Below are 19,620 nucleotides of genomic sequence, written 5' to 3' on the forward strand. Positions count from 1 at the left end.
AAGTCAAAAGCATTTAAAGAAGACTATTCTTAAAATGTCTAAAATTTTAGAAAGAGTTCAAAGAATTCACAATAATTTCATAATCTGAACATTGTAGACTAAAATTCAGATTGATGTCTCATTTCTCTTGTACAAATAATGTTCTTCCTATCTGTGCACAAGGAACTCCAACATGTCATGAAGAGACCAGTCATTCATAAAGCAAAGCTGTCTTCCCTGTTGATCCTTTATATTAGCTTAGCACTTAGGTTGATGATGCTAGCTCCTGTGCAAACTGGGAACTTAAAAACAATCTCTGCACTAAAGAGCTCCCAGTCTAAACATACAACAAAGGCTCAGGAGATGGAGACAGACGAGGAGGGAGCACAAACGCAGCGATATCTATCAGCACAGCCCAGGCGCAGCAGTAATCGCACGGCAGTTAAGGTTTTGAATGGTTGTTGCAGAAAAGGAGCAGCTCAAAGTAAGATTTGAAAGTTATTTTTATAGAAGTTTATCTATTTTTTTTAAAAAAATAGTGAGAAGCAGTGTCAGAGAAAACAGTTTGTCTGAATCCAGTTCTGCATTCTTAGGAAGTCATAACTGACCCTAGAAGTGTCAGATTCAGATATTTTTTCTTACGTACAAAACAACATCCATGACAATGGAGGGCGTGACAGAAATATATAGGTGCAGCTGGAAGAAGACTTTGGCTCTGTGAACTCTAGACAACTCCTGTCTCTGGCAACTTTGCTATGTCTCTTCTGAGGACCCATTGAACAGATGTCACCTGCGCTTTTGCATGGGTGCAGAGGAGAGGGAGCCTGGTGACCACAAAATAAAGCAAATGAACATTGTGTTTTCTGGGAAAAACAGTGTTTGTAGCATGGGTTCCAGACAGGAGAAGCTGGAGCATTAGTAACATGTGAGTAGAGACAGTCTCAGCAGTACAGCTCTTGCTGTCAAGAGAATAAAGGAGTGTCTCGAGACTATCCTTTCCAATCCTCTCCTTGGAGGGGGGAAGAGTGCAAATATTTTTCTTTCTGCTGTCATTCTGAGGATGAAGCCACCATTTGGATTTTCCTAAGCCAGTGTTTAACTTTCAGATGACAGATATACAACAGTTCACAAGAACCTGGTCTCAGCCCTCACACATGCGCTAGTTAACAATTTCATGGCTAAGTTAAACACTAAGTAAATCTAAGCTGCCTAAATAAGAATTTGGCAAAGTAAAACCACTCCCCTCAAAAAAACCCCTCAACAAGTAAAGATACGTATCTCTGCTATTTCCTTTTTAGGGACCTTCACAGATTGTTTTCTTTTCTTTTTCAGTGAAAGCTTGATTTGGAAACTTATTGTCCAGAGGCTGTATTTGCATAAGAGCAAGCAGGGTCAACCTGCAATGTCCCGCGTTGAGGAAAAAATAACCTTTGGAGAAAAGGAAGACAATTTGCCCTGTTGTGAGTCATCAGGAGCTGTTGTGCTGAAAGAAGGAGACAATCTTGAGGGAAAAGCTGCTGGCATAGGTCTGCTGCAGGGGAGAAACAGTGTTCTACTGTGCATATGGTTTAATTAGGAGAACAGTTAACAAACTGGGCATGTGCTCTGCTTTTCTGTTCCCAGGAGGCGATGATCCCTGGCAGATTGATAGTGACAGTTGTTGGTTGTAATGCTTCAAGGTTGCTTCAGCCGCTTCAAGCCTTAAACCTAGTGTTCGGGTTTAAAGAAATTTGAATTTGGTTCAATGTCTACCAGTTCTCCATACAAGCAATGACAGGCTCTGGGCCTGATGTAATATATCCTTAATCAAATGGTGCCTTCTGTTTTCTCCTCTGAAATTTCTGGTTCTCACTTGTTGTTCCAGAACTTGTTTTGTATTCTGTCTCCATTTACAGTAACTTTCATACAATGTGTTTTTTTCAGGGAAAAAAAGGCTGTGGTAAGGGAACATTCAGAAAAGCACCCAGCTTCTCTGCAGGGTCCTTTGAGGAACTCCACTGCAAGAAAACAAAAATGTTATACCTAAGTGGGGTGATATTTTTCTAATGGTTCTCAATGCTTTACCATCTGGTTTGCTAGCCCGTTTCAGCTGTGAAGGAATACTTGGTATGAGCAACCCATTTCATCAGATAGGAAGGTCACCACATAGTATAACATTTTGTTGCCTTCTATGCCTCTGTCACTCTAGGATACATATACGTGAATTTTGAGTATGAACATCCCGTTTAGACTGGTCCGCTGCCCGGTCTGAGGTCTGCCACACAGCAAACGTCTCCCTGCCCGCATTCAACCAAGAGGGCCCCAGCCTCCAGGAGAAATGGCTCAGGACCAACACTGCGACCTCCAACTGAAACGCGTAGCGCTGGTTTGTCCTTCAAGTGTGAAGCCAGTAAGGGCTTTCCACCACAGTTTTTGAACATATTTCCAAGTATGGCAGGGTGCAGTGGCAGGCACATAATAGGGCTTTTGGCATATATTATACTGTGCTCAACAACTCCACTCTCTGATCCAAACATGCCCACCAAAAATAACTTCAGTGAACAGCTTTTATTTTAATTATTCCAGTGTGGGACTCATGAAGTTTTGCCAACAATCTGGTTTGTAAAGCTTTTTGTATCCAAGCACAGAAACCCATAGTGTGTAGTTAATCCCCCACTGGGATTTTCCTGATCCAGTCACAGGTCTATTCTGCAACCTCATCTTTCTTTACCTTTCACTTGCTCTTAATGTTGTTTACCTCATTGACTCCTTGAAATCTCTCCCTTTCTTGGCTCCTGTGACTGTTCTTACTTAGCTATCGGCCCTAATTTTCTGGTTTCTGTTCCAGCTCCACATTTAATTGTTGGTGTTGGTTATTTGGTGGTTCCCAAGTGGTTCTGATATCTGCAGGGATCTCACTGGGATCTGTATGTGGACTCTCCTCTCCCTTTCCACTCTCTGTCCAACCTACCACAGGAGGTATGTCCTGGTTTTGGCTGGGATAGAGTTAATTTTCTTCCTAGTAGCTCGTATAGTGCTGTGTTTTGGATTTAGAACGAGAATAATGTTGATAACACACTGATGTTTCTGTTTCTGCTAGACACTGAAGGACTTTTCAGCTTCTCGCAGTGACCTGCCAGCAAGAAGGCGGGGAGTGCACAAAGCGCTGGGAGGGGGCACAGCCAGGACAGCTGACCCCAACTGACCAAAGGGATATTCCATACCATATGACATCATGTTCAGCATATAATGCTGAGGGAAGAAGAAGGAAGCAGGGAGGATGTTTGAAGTGATGGGGTTTGTTTTCCCAAGTAACCGTTACCTGTGGTGGAGCCCAGCTTTCCCGGAGATGGCCGAACACCTGCGGGCCCACGGGAAGTAGTGAATGAATCCCTTGTTTCGCTTTGCTTGCGTGTGCAGTTTTTGCTTTTCCTGTTAAACTGCCTTTATTTCAACCCACAAGTTTTCTCAGTTTTACCCTTCTGATTCTCTCCCCCATCCTGCTGGAGGGGGTAGTGAGCGAGAGGCTGTGAGAATAACCAAAAAACTGCACTTTTGCCAATGACTTGCAAATCTGCCTTTTCCTACCTGATCTGTTTCCTTTTGTCACTAATTTTTTCTGTTTCATTCCTCATCTGTCCCCTTCTTCCAATCTCCTTCCCTTCCTCCCAGTGTCATAAATCATGAAGCAACCATAAGAAAAAGGATGTCCCTTTGGGACATCATCTGGTGAGACAGGCTACTGGGTTCTGCAGAACACTTCCAGGCTCTGAGTGGGCTGACTATGGTGATTCCTCCCTCTTCTCTATGTTGGACTACTTACTTAACCCTTCCTTCATCAGACTCTAACTCGCTTTGTGGGGAAGCACATGCAATTTAGGACTGCAGTATTTAAGGACGTACTTATTGTTATTTTGTAAATAGCCTAACACAGCAAATAAATTGGCCCTTTAAAAAGATCAAATGTGAAAGACAAAAACAAAAATGAGTTGATATGATGTTCAGCTTAGGTTAGGTTCATTTCCTAAGCATACTAAAAGAAACAGCTTTAGAAGGCAGAGGAGGAACTCCTCTATATAACCTATAGCCCGATAGTTTTTGGCACAGGTGTGGAAAATAGAGGTTCAGAGCCCTTCATGCCTAGAGGGAACTGAGCCCAAATCCCCTGCAGTCTGAGGGAGTGCTCCTGTTGTGATTGCCTAAAACAGGCCTGGCAGCATCAGCACCCACTTCTCTTACGGTTTTGGTGGAGGAGGTCTGGATACCAGTGGAGGAGGGTGGAGATCCCTACCTTGAGATAGGCGACTGAATTCCAGAGAGGCTTCAAGTAATTCCAATATCCTCCACGTATCCTAATGGCTAATTTGGGCAGCTCTTGCTCAGCCCTCTGTTTGGGGTGTCTGTATTCTCCCCTTCCCAGAGCTCTGGATTGCAGCACACAGGCACACTCCTAGTAGTCAGGAGCTGCAGTTTTCAGCGCTGTGGGGTCTAAACGCTGCTTGTGTCCAGAACAAAATATTGATCTGCGTTTATGTTAATGCTTAGCTCTAGAGGGTCTTGTGCTTGGTTACCTTGATGAGTGCTACTAATAATAACAATATGGACAATATGACATTTATATGTAGCGTTCATATAACTTTCACATGCCATCTGTTACAACATCTATAACAAAGTGCTTAAACTTATGAAGCAAAGCCAGGGGAATGTATTTGCACCAGCTAAGGACAGAGAAGACATACAGTTTTGTGGGAATCCCTTTGCCTTCAAGATATTTTCAAACTATTGCTTACTAGCATGCTAATCTGACTAAACCTGAAACACAATATCTAATACTGGTATTTTCATTTTGTCTCACATTTGGACTGTACTCTGGTTCTGCTACCTTAAGTTTCTGTGTGTGTGCAGTGGAGAATATAAAATGGGGAATTTTCAAAGGTCTGGAGGTCCTTCAGTGTCAAATTACTTTTGAAATTCTACTTTAGCATTTCCATGAGGCCCCCAAATATTCTTGGCACTTTATGATAGTCCTTGCCCCAAAGGACTTGCAGATGTACCAAGAATAACAAAGCTAAAAACAGGAAGAAAAAAAGGAATTAAGTAATCCAAGATACATTTAGAGGATCAGTGATTATTCAGTATTTTATATTTAAAGCTCGTCTGGAAGGACATTTTGCTTTTAATTGGTGTGTAAGGCATGTTTCTAGAAGACAGATTTGAATTAGAGGAGGATCTCACATGAAATCTGAATGCCTTTGAGGGAAAGAGTTGCAAACACTAGACTTCATTATCAAGTACAAATACTGGAAACAAAATGGTTCATTGATCTTCGTTCTCATCAGTTTATTTTTTCCAAATATACCAGTGCATTTTCCCATATGTGATTAAAAATATAGATAACCAAGAAACTTTTGTCTTATGTTAAGTGTGAAAAAAACAAGACAAAGAGCTCTGCTTTACAGTAAGCAGAGGGATGCTGCAATATTTGAGCAAGTATCAGCCAGCAGCTTTTTTTTTTAAAAAAAGTCTGAAATAATGAAAGAACTTCCACTTTAAAAATTTTGAACTTTTAAAAAATAACAACCTCGGATCATTAGATTTGGTGCCTACTCACTGGAAAGTCACCAAATCTCACTTGTTTTGCTTGGGCCTCACTCAAACATAACTGGCCTCAAGCTAGTAAGCAAGCCAGCAAATGTCCTGGCTTGTAAAGAAATCTGATCCAAATCTGTAAACCAAGCCCAACCTAAGAGCAGTGGTGAGGGGAAACATATGGAAAATTAATGTCAGATAACAGAATGGTGGGACAGCCTTAAATAATAATAAAGAAAAAAAAAAAAAAGAACTTTTTTTTTTTAAAGTTCTTAAGTTTTTGCAGCAATTCCTGCTAATGGTCTTTTGAGTTAAGAAATTTACAGAGCAGCTGAGTGTTGCTTTTGCCATTGCCAAAACCTAAGCTCCAGAAATGGCTGCTGTGTTGTTCTTGCTCCTCTGCAGCCTGAAATTCCCCATTGCACATTCTTAATTGATACCTGTAGCGGAATTGCTTTATAAGCTAGTTCAGCTGCAACAGCACTTTGGGAAATACAGTAATTCTGCTCCCACCTGTTTAAATAAATGGGAGCCTCAGGAAGAGGAGTGGATCGGAATTTGTTTGGGCTCAAACTGGGTATAACAGCAAAAGCCGGGCTGAGAAATGCAAGCCTGGCCAAGCACAAGGAGGAGGAGGCAAGGGCGGTGTGTGTGTTTTCTTTTTTTCCTCTCTGGACCTCCAGGCATTTTGCAAAGATGAGCTGCTTGTGGTGTGATGTCGTGGATGGGGAAACAGTCCCAGGGAACCTCATAGTTGTACAATCTCTCTCTGGTGGAGGGACTAGGTTTCACAATGGAAAGAATCATTTTGAGGAAAGTGGACGTATTTCTGAAACACTCAAATCACATATTTATTTGGCTGATGGCCTGAGATGCTCACCTAAGGTAGACTTTGAAATGTGGCACCATACAGTAGTTATTTTATAACAAGAGAAAAATGATATTTTTGTTCTTATTCATCCACTTCTGTTTTATTGAAGACCAGCTAAAATACTGATATTCTTCCTGCCTGGACCCTAAAATGTCTCTCACCGCTCTCCTCCTCTTTCTGAAGAATCACCTGTTCACAGTGGGTGACCATCAAGCTGCATTTATTGCTGAATAACTCAGGTGTCTTCATTCGTTATTAGCTTGCCCAGCCCCCTGCATTGTTAACAAACCATGCAGTCCAGGGTGACCGAGGTGATTCTATGTGGTAGGTTGGTGTCTTTTGTGCTGAAGGTTTCCTGTACATTTGAGTAAAACCAGCAAGGACTGTACAGAGAGAGAATGGCAAATGGAGGTCTCCATCTTTTTATTGTTAAATAACATACTATGACTGCTGGTTTATTGTCTTTGTTTCCTGGTGAATAACCTGGCAGGTTGTGGCTGTAGCCTCTCTCCAGGAGAAAACTTGTTTGCGTTGTTCAGTCTTAAGTTTGTCTCTTCTCCTTTCTTTTATAATCTGAAACGAGGATGATATGCTGTGATCCTTGCAAAACCCTTCTCATTTCCAGGGAATATATGATAACAGTAGCTCAGCATTTAGAGTATTCCCCATTCTTTGCTCACATTTGCAGCATGGAGCATTACACACTGTGTTATCTAGTAAAAAGTAAAGTGTCAACTGAAATGGAGCAGCAGCAAAAAGTGTTTCATACATGGCTGTGACAGAAGAGCAGACCCTCACCCCGTCTGAGAGTAGCAGCACTACCAAACACATTTTTGTCTGCACCCATCCTGCTGCACATGAGCAAGTGTTGTTTTGCCCACTCAGAGACCCTTAAGGGCCAAAATTTAGTCAACTAACCTGGTCATTTGTGTGTTTAAAAAAAAAAAATATATATATATATATATCTTGTTGTTCCATTCAACACACTTTTCTTTTTTTCCTGAACCTGTTGCCTCTGTGCTAACACAGTGGCTTAGGGTCCTTCCCAGAAGAGCCTTGGGGGTCTCTGATGTCAGCTCTAAGCTTTCCTTGCTGGCTGCTCAGCTGAGAGAAGAAATTAACTTTCCACTAAAAGCTTTCCAGGTGTTTTCTGCATCTGGGAAATATTTCCCAGAAATATACTGGGATCAGGGTGTCAACAAACTGGTGAATTCTGTAGCTTACATTAAATAGATGATCATATTAAATCATCATAAGGACTCATACTAACCACAAAAATTGATGGCTATAAAACAAAAAAAAATGCTGAGTTGCGTAGGAAAAAGTGAATGTGTAACACACAAACATATACATATACATTATATATACACGTACATAGTGGTAGTAGTAATACCAGTAATGCAGCAGAAAGCCTCTGCTGTGTGTATGTGGGGGGGTATGACTTAACAGGCAGACTTTTTTTCCTGAGAATTAGCTTTTAAACCACTTCACATGGCTCAAAGACTGAGAATCAGTATCAGTGGGGAAGGAAAGAAATAAGAAATGTTTAGAAATACCAGTGTTTCCAAACATAAATATTTCCATTTCTGGTTTGATAAATCTGTTTAAATCCTTTCAGGTTCCTGTGGAGGAGTAAAACAGCCTAAAGGTAAGACTTACGATGTAAAAGAGAGTTTTCTGTGACCTGGGCAAACCTATGAACTGACCAAAAGAGGAGATGGCTGCAGAGTGCACAGTGCATGTTTTGCTTTTCTAATGTCTAGAAGATTCAATACATCTGAAATGTAACAAAAAAACATTCCTGCAGGGCAGTGGAGAAGTCCTACTGACAAGAGGGAGCTGTATTCTTTTCTCATCACCTCATAAACAGCGGGGTTCTGACTGAGGATGTTAGGTAACGCTTGCCATACACAGAACTCAAAGGGAGTATTACTTTCCTTGTATAACCCTTCGAGATCTGAGGCAGTATTGTTTAACAAAGCATATTGTTTTCCCCTCTTGCTTTTACTGGGCTTTGATGCTGATTTTAGAACTTGACAGCTGTGTTTAAACTTGTCTTACATCTCTCATACAGAGGAGGGGAAAATATAGGTGTTTGGGGCAGCAGGCAACATAAACTGTGTGGAGGGGATGTGGAGAGCAGGGGGGGCATGGAAGAGAGGCAAGATTTGCCTTGGGATATCATGGAATAGGTCCACAGTGATGAACTTCTAGCCATCCTTCTTTTGGGAGACTCCTTAGAGCTAAATGGGTTGCTGGTCCCTTATGTCTGACCAAGGAGAACTCTGTGCCTCAGAAAGGGACTCATCACCACTTAACACGGTTGTAGAAAGGTGAGAAGTCTGGCTAAGCACCCTGCTTCAGGAGGATTCCTATATTTGCTTGAGACTCTGATCCAGAAAACCTAGAGACCCACAGGACTGCTTGGTCTTCCCTATAGTGCTCTTCATTGTGACAGTATTTAGGTATGAGTGTTTTGTGTGGCAAAATAATTAGGGTGAAACAAAATATCTGTTATTAATAGACTCTGAAAAATGTCAGAACTTGTTACAGCTATTGTAATAAAGGAAATGAAACAAAACTTTTTAGCATTACTTTCAAATCCCTAGTATCAATCAAACTGAAGTTAATTCTTGTAGAATATTAAGCTGCTAACTTGTTTAAATTCATCCTTTATGGCATAAAGAGAGGTGTAAAGAGTTCGCAATTGTACAATAGCTGAGTTTTTCAGATGGCCCATCTTTGAATAATTATTAATATCTTGTTCAATATCTGAAACCTGTGATGTTCCACCATTTCTACAGATACCTGAGGGAGAATGTCTTGATATAAGTCATTGGGACTGCACACATGGAAACAGGGATTGGGGCCAAAACAGAAAAAGAGAAGGAATCAAGGGACATTCAAAACATTCAAATAGAAGTCAGACAGACTCCTATTCAAGGCCAGAATAGCTCTTTTCTCTTCATTGTCCTGTCTAATGATAGAAGACCTAAGAATATTCATTCTTCTCAACTTCTGTAAGACACCATTCAAACAAGAGCTCTTAATGAATTGTGTGTCACAACATTGTTTGTTTGTGTTTGGGTTTTTTTTGGAAGAATGACATTTCCATGGCATTGGATTAAGTCATAGCACTCTCAGGAGAGGTCTCCTGAGTTTCATCAAGATTTTATCTAAAGGGAGACACAAAACCCCAGGTCCCTTTACATGTTTCTCTCTGTACTGTTTATGTACATTCTTGTTTCCAAGCTGAAGCGAATCTTATGAGCACAGAGCCTTTGTAGCAACTTCTCTGTAGGAACACCACCTCCCCAGACCATAAGCACGTCTGTTCTGTAAATACACTTCCCCCACTCTGACATGGGATGTCTTCACCTTTGTTTTCTCACCTTCTTTTCAGAATTTGTTTGCCTTTGGCAGTTGAAGGGTGGGGCATGATGAGCAATCCTTGCCACCCATTGCACACACTTTGAATTAATTTTTAACCGGCTATCAGAAGCCAGGATAATTTAACAGTTACCACTGTTAACCATTTCATAAATGATCAGTTTAGCAGGAATGGAAAATACATATACTTTTAAGCAAATATAATATTGCCTGTCACTGGTTGGTATCGTGTCCTCTAAAAATGGAAATTAGCAATTCATAGTCCTTACTTGGGCAGTGAGCACAGACCCTGTATTTATTCTAATAGAACAAAATGTACTATAGGATTGTCACTTCTAAGCTAAGATGTCAAACAAATATCCCCATAGCTTAGCCCCCAATCTTGGATCATCTTAGAGAAGAAAAATCTAAAAGTTCTTCAAGTATTTCACAATAATTGGGAGCCAAACTCAAATTTCATTGCTTGCAGTGTTCTTCAGTTCCAAACCACTGTGTCTGGTGGAAATGTCTGGAATGTGGAGTATTGTATTTTAAAACAAAGAAAAACAACCCTTAATAGCCATTCTATCATTTAGCTAAACAAAATCTGGTACCCACACCATGCTGGAAGCAGGGGGTGGTGAGGATGGGAGAAACAGCGGGAAAAAAATTGAAGTAAAACTGTGTATACAGTGACCAGAATTAATCACTTTGCGGTTTGGAATAAAGATGAAAATATAAATTAAACAGAACTGCCTTTATTCTCTAAAACACTTAAAATACTAGTTACAGAATTCAGAGGGTCCCGTGTTTATTTCCAAAGAAAACTTCATGAAAGGCCAGGAAGCCACTTGTGCTTGGTTACCCTTACACTAAGGATCAAAGCAGAAAAGGATCTCATTTTCATACGTAACCTTGAAGTGTTTTACAAAGAAAGTCAGAAAATGGATCTTGAGAGTAGTTCTTATTAGGCTTATTGCATCGGAAGAATGAGTTAGAAAAATATAATGTCTCTCTGTTGGAAGATGTACCAGGACGGTATTGTCCAGCAAACTTCTTCATCTGTCTCTTGTAATTTTCAGTTTGTAAAGACCAAGAAAGAGTGGGACAGGTTTTTTTATTCCCTTGGGATGGTATTTTTTTCCTCTGCTCTCATAAACCTTCCATATGCTTCTATATCCATGTCTTGTTTTCAATTTTAGTGAAGGTTTTTATTTGGAGCCTCATAAAATTCTAATTTATTGCAGCTTCTTTTTATAAAATGGAGGGGGGAGGAGGGAAGTACTGAGATAGCATGTGCAAGGCAGCCCCAAGGAATGCGTTTGTGAGTTTAAAGCATTGGTCAGTTTATCAGCCCCTGCTTCAGTTACTGGCAAATACTTTTCGTTGTTCTCTAACCTATGCTTATGTATTCTCACTATGTGTATAGAAAGGCTAAATGAATATCTAAGTGTGCTAATATACATTTATTTTTGGGGGTACAGAATTCAAGTGCCGAACTCCTAAAACAGTTGAATAGGCCATACTGATGCATAATGTGTATACTGAGAGATGGCGAGGAGAACCTGCCCTCCCAATGTGCCACATCTGGCACTGCTTGGTAATAATGTCTCATGCATTTTTGTGCATTATGATATTTGAATTTTACTTAAATCGGGAACAGGAATGTCAACTTATTGAGTAGCTGCTAGTTTCAGCAGCATAAAGGAGTGCATCTCTAGCACAGGGAAAAGCAAAGTCTTTCCTCTTGTAGGGCAGAAGCCAGAGCAGAAGGTCCCAAGATGCCAAGTGAGCATACCAAAATCAACCTCAAGAGAGGTCCCAGGAACACCCAAGAGCACAGTTAACCCCCGGTCTACCCGCTTCTTGTGCACATGGACTCCTGCATGCAAAGGGACATCAAGGGACAGCAGCTTGGGTGTGCATTTGGGAAACAGAGCACCGAGTGTACTTCAATGTACGTGGGCACACGCATCACTTGTTTTGCTTTTTGCATTTGCCGTTTAGTTAAATAGCAGAACTGGTCTACAAACTCATGTCCCTCTGCTTGAATAACATTGTCTCTTTTTCAGTCAGCAAACTTATCTGTATGCGCAGCAGAGAGAGGGAGAATCAGGTGGAAGAGTCTCCTCTCTAAATGGTGTGTTAGTCCTCATTGGCCTGTCATGGGCTGACTTCTATCAGTGCACATCATTTGCTGAATATTCATAAGAAATACCCTCCAAGACAGCAGTGGTACATCCCTCTGGACGACACTGCTGACAGCTGGCGCTTTCTTAGGTGAGGAGCAAAGGGTTTGCCTCTGAGGGAACAGGAATACTTCCAGGCTTACCTGTGATACCTCCTCCTGCTCTGTTCAGAATTGGATCGACCACTTCTCATTCCGATCCAGAAAATCAGAACAAGACCAGAAATCTTGTTCTAGAGCAAGATTTCTACACAAGCAAATAAAGTGTATTTCCTATGCTGTGCCAGCATAGTGGTCTTGTTTATTTCTTTGTTTGAGGGTATTTTTCCCCCATTTCCAGTATTAAGCTGACCAACTTAAATCAAAACTTCATACTTCAATTAGTGAAGAATCTGGGCACTAATGTCTTACTGTGGTTCGAGGTTTTGAGTAGCTGAAGTTTAAAAATTCAGGTAGTCACTGACTTCAAGAGAGTGAGCACATCTTGTTCAGCAAAGAACCACATCACTTTTACGTAACAACATGATGCACTGAAATCATCTGTAAAAGTAAATGTCCAGAGTTAACGGCATATTGCACCAGCACAACCTATATAGAAGGTACTATCAAGCAAAACAACAAGTTTAAGAATTTTGTGCAAACAACATATATGCTTTTGCATATGTTGTATGTTTGATAGACATTTAAACATATGTACAGCCCCATGCAGGTATTCTCTGAATATATTCTTCTTTGTCAACCACTTCCCACTCTATGTATGTTATTGTATACATTAAGGCATGTCAGTAATACAACATTCATGTTGTTTAAATGTTTGGAGGGAACACCCTCCTGGGAAACATCAACTTGAGCATTGAAAGAGAAATCCAAGTCCTGTAGCGCATTTGAAATCTGTTCTTGCAGAGGCTGTAAGGAAGCATGAGAGAAACTTTGCTGGAGAGAAACTGCTGGGCACTGGACTTTTTTTTCCCCTCTAAATATAACATAGATTAGGCTTTTAACTGTCTTTTCTCTATAATAGCTACTTAACCCTGTTCACTAAGGGGAAAAAAAAAAAAAAAGAAAATTCCAAGCAGAATTCCTATTCAGAGTAAAAAACATAAATTAAAACGAAGTGCGCAATGCAGGCCCTTTTCTTCCCTTCCTGTTTTGTTTGGTGTTTTCTAGCTCTGCTTTTCGGACAGCTGAATGGGGGCTGGGAAAGTGTTTACAATATTTTCACATGATTGAGATGGCAGAGTTCTTGCACTCACTGAAAGGCCTTCTGTTTTCAGATGGCATTGAAAGTTTACCGTCTTTCCAGACAAAAGGAAGAGAGCCCGTTGCCAGCGGATGAGTAATGGGCATGGCCTCCGCACAATACCTCCTATCCAGTCCTAAATCTACATGGTGTTCTTAGGCTTCCCGGCTTCTCCAAAGCAACCTTTGTCTCTGCTCTGGGAGACCAAAACTGCTCGTTGGGCAAGTGGGGATGCAGCCAAGAGGGGAAGGCTCAGTGACAACAGTTGCTCAGTGCTCTCTGCCCAGTATCTGCCTTCTTACTATGTTACTATAATAGTTGGAAACCCTTCAACAATTGGACATCTTCTATACAAATATGTTGCAGACCATCTGTATAGTTTTCAGTTCCAGAAGATTCCAGTAACTCACCAAGTTTTAATACTTTTTTTGTTGTTGTTAATCTGATGGGCTGCCGTGAGATAAGTGGTTAAAACAAAAGCCTGCCATAATTACTTCAGAGCTAAAACTGCACAGAAGTTGCCAATTCCTTTATTTGTTTTCTTACAAGCAAATTGAAGCAAGCATTTTCCACTGTTAATAATTTTTAGATTCTATTAAGTTGTCTTTTTTTTTTTAATGAGAAAAATATTTTGGTGAAAATCATTGCTAACATAATCTTTAAAAATATTAGAAAAGATTATTCTAAAGTTTTTTCCAGAGAATCTGTGTGCTCGTTGGCGTTATAGAGACCAGTAGGTAATTTGTTTTCTTGTTTCTCTTATAAAGTTTCCTAGAGCTTGTCTGTTTGGAATTTATCTATATGCATATATGTAAATGTAGACTACATGTGTGTAGGGCTTGTATGTGTGTGTGTGGACATGTCTCCCTGTCTACCTGCCTAAAAGAATCTGCATTTCATCTTATGTACTTTAAAGAGAACTACAAAGAGCTTTCTAAGAATTAACTAAGCATCCATTAACTACACTTAATTTTGACTGTGTGCTCAGCTAACAATTGTCAGTATTAAGTTCTTATTCTTTCATACTAATTTGATGTTGCACATTCACTGATTTATTGTTGTCAGAAAACCAGAAGCAAAGACGTAAGAGACGTTGGATTTCTTAAGGGCTGGTTGTAGCTGCTATCAGCAGTTTGCTGATTAACCTGTAGTAACCTGTAGTGCTGACAGTCCGGGGTATACAAGAAATGCATTAAGGTTGTTAGCAAAACTATTTTCTAAATTACCTGAGTAGAGCTTTCAAGGTAACTAATTCTGTTCTCTGGACTTTTTTGAGGAGTTAACTGTTTAAAACAGCATTAAAATAATCTGGCTTCATTTCCTCTGTTGAAAGAGCAAATCAGCTGAAACTTGGACTTTTTGCTGGAAGTGGGGGGAAGGTAGTTTTTCTTTTAAAGAGCCTGACCATACACATTCCGCTCTGGTGCCTTTAAAGGGGACTTCCCGATTTTAAATGCCCTTGAGCACAGAAATACCAACACCTCTTAATTGTTTAATATAGTGCAGCTTAAAACATTTACAGAAGTGCTTTCCAAGTACTTCACTGTTCCAGGTGTTTGGTCCTGCACCTCCTAAAATAATAGGCTATTTCCCCTCGGTTTCCACATGCTTGGTGCCACAAGGAGACATATGCTCTGTATCAAGGGAAGGGGAAGCGAGGGAGGTAAGTGGGACTGCCTGCCTTTCGGCACACACAGACCTCTCTGTCTTGCGTCACTCGGCTTGTTAAGAATGAGAAAATAACATGGCTTGTGCTTGGACTCTAAGATCCAAGGAGAAAAATATCATATTGTTGAGCATTTGAATGTCACTCTGCACAAAGACCCCCTATAACTGCATCCTCTGAGCAGCATCACAAAATGAATAATAATTCTAGCAATTGGCGGTGCTGAACATAAATCAGTCCATGATACAGCCATCTTGCAGCCCGCTTATAGCCGTGCTCCAAACCGCATTTGTTGTTTCACGGAGGTGACGTGAAGCTGAAGTCTGATGTTTGTCACGTGCAAACAAGCTTCAGACTGAGGAAAAAAAAATTGTTCTGAAAAAAACATGACACCTTATTTTGATTCAGTGGGGGCAAAGTGAGATGTACCAATTTACTTGGCCTATGCTTAACTGATTGATTTTTCAACTTGTTTAGCCAAAATGAACTGAGAGTTTTCACCACTTGAGAAATAAACCCCTTAATATAGAGCACTTTAGAGCTCCCTGGGCTTCCATGAGACTCTCCCCTGACATAACAGGACCCGAGTTACTCTGTCAATCTTACCGTCACGTTGTACCTCTGCTAGGAGTCTCGGATGCCACCTGCACACAAGCTGTGCATTTCAGACATCCACATGCCACGATCATGGGCAACCTGAGCACGCTAGGGTTCAATGCATGGGCACTGAGTGAAACTGGGCATTTCAAGGGACTTGCCTGGAAAATACCTGTTCAAAACGTCCACCTTCTCCTTCTTGAAAACCCGCCCTACTCTGCAAACGCAAGCCAACACCAATGGTTTAAAGAGTTGAGGTCTCAAGCTCTTTTCCTATTAACTCCCTGTAAGGGAGCAGCAGCTGGACACAGTTTCCAGTAAGGATCTGGAGGGAGGGTGGCTCTGGCTGCCCCGAGGGGGTAGATAATGCAAAGTTAAACAATTCTGTGAGAGCGGAGAACTGAATCTTTCTGCGGCTGCAGTATCAATCATGCGCTTCCCCGCTACGTCCCCTGCCGTCCCTTTGAACCCACGTCTCCCATGTGACAGAGCAGTGATCTGGCTGCTGAGCCACTAGACTAATATTGTTCTTTTAATCTCACAAAAATGTGTTATAAAAGAGTTTGATTCACATGAGAAATTAAGTATAAGGACTGTCCTCATAAAGACATTATACCATGAATGCTCTCTTTCTGCTGGTTGCAAGAATAGGTGGCTCAAGGGTGAAAGGGTAGCATTTACATTTAAATACACCTATTGGAATCACACAAACAGAAGGCTAAAACTACTGCTCCCTCTCTGAATGCTTTTAGAGTTTGCTGCTTTTTTTACACAGCAGCATTTTATTTTTTTTTTTACATAATCAAAAATGGGAAACGAGATCCTTAAGATCCCATAAAATAAAACAAAGAAGGTCTTTGTGCCAGCAGGATAAATGGAAGAACCTTTTCAAAGTAATTATTTCACTTTTCGTCTGGATGTGCTGCTCAGTATGTGAAATCCAGATATTAGCCCGAGCTTTCTCTGCTGTTAACCTAACTGGTAGTGCTGGCTGGGTGCAATGCTGTTTACATTTCCCAGAGAAAGTGAAATGCACTTTTTTTTTGTGTGTGTGTCTGCCAAACCCAGATTTACCCTGAGATAAACCAGAAAGCTCCTTACCACCTGGAGAAAACAGAAACTGAAAGATGGTGGAGAGAGCACTGGGCGCCAGGGTGTAAGCTCAGTGAAACTCTAAATGCACCCACTTGACCCAGGCCAGGGCTTCTTCCCTTTCCTCTCTGCCATCTTCCTCCCATCCCCGCAATGACAGAAGCTTATGAGCTGGAGTTGTAAAACTCTGGAATTGCCTTTGCTCTTTGGGACCTCTTGTAGAATTTAAAAAAAAAAAAGAAAAACAAAGAAAAACAAACAAACCCCAAAACAGCAACCAACCAACCACTCTTTTATGGCTCTTTTATCGCAATTTTCCACCACCCAAACAAGGGCCAAAACCAAACGGCATAAATAAATGCCTTAAAATCACAGTGTAGCTGGAAAACAGAAATCAGGAGCTGCATTCGGAACAATTTTTGTGCACACAGTCCAATTTCTATTAAATTACCACATAATATATATAATAACACTAATCGTTAAATATGTTCTAAATGCCTCTGAACAGCGAAGAACTTTAAATCCAGATCTGGATGTGGCAGTTTCTTAATATCTAGTTAATATTTTTACCTTTGTATTTGTATGTAAAAACTGCTATCTTAAGACATTCTAACCTTGGATAGTGATGAATCTTAAGGCATTTTTTACAAACTTAATTAAATGATATGGACTTCAGAATGGCTTCTATGTAGAGTGAAATGATCAGATCTTCAAAATGTACACAAAGAAAGAAGAAGGGAAGGAGTCCATATCTCCATGTTCAGTAGCTCTCTATAGGTCTTTTTTGAAGAGTACATCTAATTGTATTTTGTTTGGATTTTTAATAGTTGTAGCCTTTAAAACATTGTGTGTCTGTGTAAAACAAAACAACACGTCCCTTAATCTTCCTAGTCTAGCATGTCTTAATTTTCCTAGTATGCCTTCCTAACTTTTAAGTTAGGAGAAATGCTGCATAATTATTCCCTGTATACTTTCTTCATTTTTTCCATAATTTTATGTCAACTACTCATCAGTCATCTTTCTGAACCAAGGAATCCCCTCCAACCTAAACTCTCCATGTAGAGAAGCTTTTTTACACATCAAACAAAGCCTATTTTAAAAAAGTAGAGGGGATAGTAGATGTTCTGAGGTTCTGGTTCCTGGCCTCAGTTTCCTGTTTTCCATTATAATGTAACATAAAATATAAAGTTATCCCTAAGAACAAGGACCAGAATCCTATAGCTGCCTCATAGGTAATGATGTCTCTTGTTTCCTTGGTGGATACTTAAGTGTTTCTGGGGAAATGTCAGGGGAACTTCCAGGTCAAAGAAGGAAGCCTGTAGTTGCTTTCAGGTTTTCATATCATTAGACTCTGTGGGCAGAAGATGGTCCAAGTTGCTGTTTGAGATTAGAATCAAGACACCTCCGTTTCAGCTCAGGCAATGTTATTGGACATCGGCCAAGAAGTTTATGCTATAAGTTTAGTATCATTAAGTTATATCAAGTATAGCTCAACTACAATCAAATAGTCATTTCCTAGCTTGAGGCTTTCGTTTCACACTCCGAATGAATAAATTATAGCCTGAGCAAACAGAGGCTGTGAGACAAGTGCAAGCTCTACTTAGAGGTTAACAACCTGATTTCTCTCTCCTACCAGTTTTACGGTTATTTAGCTCCATTGACTTTGGTGGAATGAGTCCTGATTTACAGCATTGCTTCAGAGCAGGTTTAAAGCTGTGTTATACAATAGCAATGCTGGTGCCAGGTCTTTGGGAGCAAAGAGTGTTTGCATTGTGCATGCCACAGTTCTGAGCCCCCTAATAAAATTTTTATTAATTTTTGATCCAGAGAGAGCAGATTTTTAAGAAATTATTTAGATTTATCATTTGTTGCCTTTTATGATTTAATATCAGTTATGTTTGGGTTTTTTCAGTGATTTGTCATTTACCAAGGTAATCCTAGGGAGTCAGATCATATAGGTTAGAGGTTTACAGGGTCTGTATTTGTGTGCATTTTCAGTTGGAACAGACACCTTTAACCTGAAATTAAATCTCAAAAATGCTGTCAAATTTAAAAACAAAACCCCAACAACAAACCAGATAGAATTAGTTATTTTAGAAACTACTTGGAAATTAGTTTACCTCCTGTTACCTCTCCCAAGTGTGATTTTAAGTTAGCACACAATACACTACCATTTCTTCAGAGTTTGACATGTACCAGCACAGGAGGTCATCTGTGCTGATTCTTACCTCATAGTGACTTCCCAGTGTAGAGCTGATAGGGGAAGACATCTGAGTGAATGCATCTGAACAAGGAATGAGGATCTGTGTTCTTAGCTTGACTCATGTTGAACAGAAAATATTTGTACTATGGGAAAGCTAAGCAAGCCAAATACGATAAACTTTCAGCCCACTTCACTGCTGGTCGATACAACTACGCATGCTGGAGATCTCCTTTAGGAATCCTCGTGTGCGCTGAGGATAGGGAAAAGCATGTATACTTTTGATGTGTCTCTGATGTATCTCTTAAATTGCCAGAGCTCACCTTTCACAGTCCTTCGTGGCTGGTCTGTCACTGGGCAACTGTAGAAGGATCTTATCTTCTTTGTGAGCCAGTCCTTATCTTATCCGGCGCAATGGCTGTGTTCTTTGGAGAAGAGATCAGCTAGCCCTCTCCCTTCTCTTTCCCCATAGAATGGTCTGAAGCGGGGCAGAAGCATCAGAAGTGCAGTGTCGCAGTGAAAAGAATGAGTCGTTTCTGAAGAGATGTCATTTTTTCTCAGTTCCCAGCCATAGAAACTTTAAACTAATGATCTTTCCAGATCACGTAGGCAAGTTGAGCCCAGGACTCATGTTTGTGTTGTAATGATTTGATATTGTGTTATGAGTATTTGTAGCAGGGACATTTTGCAACAGCATACTAAGGATAGCAATAAATAAAACCATATCGCCGTGTCTCCCCCCAAAAAACCTCCACCATGGTTATTCATCTGATGGATCTTGGGGGCTTCAAGGCCTTTACAGATGTCAGGGTTAGTGCAAGACGGACTTTGCTGAAGCAACCAGGTGGCT

Source organism: Caloenas nicobarica, chromosome 3 (assembly GCF_036013445.1).
Source record: "Caloenas nicobarica isolate bCalNic1 chromosome 3, bCalNic1.hap1, whole genome shotgun sequence".
Classification (NCBI taxonomy): Eukaryota; Metazoa; Chordata; class Aves; order Columbiformes; family Columbidae; genus Caloenas; species Caloenas nicobarica.